The sequence below is a fragment of the Bactrocera dorsalis genome, chromosome 2, assembly GCF_023373825.1.
Source record: "Bactrocera dorsalis isolate Fly_Bdor chromosome 2, ASM2337382v1, whole genome shotgun sequence".
NCBI lineage: Eukaryota > Metazoa > Arthropoda > Insecta > Diptera > Tephritidae > Bactrocera > Bactrocera dorsalis.
Genome location: NC_064304.1, coordinates 55,902,493 through 55,903,407, shown reverse-complemented (window position 1 = coordinate 55,903,407; position 915 = coordinate 55,902,493). Strand labels below are relative to the sequence as shown.

General features: G+C 42.5%; 1 pseudogene; it reads left to right on the top strand.

Annotated features, from left to right (window-relative positions):
* Window positions 1-476: 476 nt before the first annotated feature.
* LOC125776924 (small nucleolar RNA U3) lies at window positions 477-664 on the top strand (annotated as a pseudogene).
* The last annotated feature ends 251 nt before the right edge of the window (window positions 665-915 follow it).

Sequence of the window (915 nt, the reverse complement as noted above, 5' to 3'; positions counted from 1 at the left end):
TGAACAGACGCTGACCAGGAAGCCGCCCATTGTGGATCCGTCGCGCCTGGATTTTTTTTTTTCTTACACAACATGCCCTTGCATGTTGCGGGAGACACATATTACAAAGGGGCGGTGTCGATTCGCCCACTGTCGCAGGAGTTTCAACGGTCTTGCTGGCTTTTATACCGCAACCTCCACTCCCGCCGCTTCTCGTCGGGGATTGCTTATTCGTTTAAACTTATTTCGCAACTAACCTGCTACTACAGGCCGTCCGGCTATCCGCGACCTGCCGACCCCCCCGGTCGCTTAAAGCTCAGCGACGGTGACTATTCCCTTGGAAATTTAGAGTCCCACCGGGTGGAAATTTAGAGTCCCACCGGATGTGCGCATATGTATGTTTGTATGCTTGTGCATTATTGAAGTTATACTTCTTTTTCTTTTGTTTGTCTTTCATTTCTGCGAATTCTCAACTATTTTATGTGACTTTTGGTTGAAATACTCTGCGTTGACCTTTGAAAAATTACATTTTTTGGAAATTAATCCGCGATGACGAGGTGTATCGTTTTGATCTGACAGCGTGAGGTTTAAGAACTTCATTTCTAATTTTGTCGTGTGGCATATTAAAAATGATGTTTCTTCGAAAATCGTTCGCTTACAACGGATAAAACGACTTCTGGGTGGTGATTTTAATGAATAAATTCCAAGGTTTTACACAAAAATAATGCAGTCAATAAGTACAGTACGTCAGCTAAGCGAAACCACTTTCCACTGGCACCAGCTTGTGGGTTGACAATTGTTTACTATTATGAAAAGGTTCAATTTCAACAGTTAGTTTATGTCGCACTGTCAAGAGATGTTGCCATTGAAGGAGTTTACATTATCCCAGTGAACAAACAGAAAAAATTTTATCATGGCATTGGAAGCAATGACTGG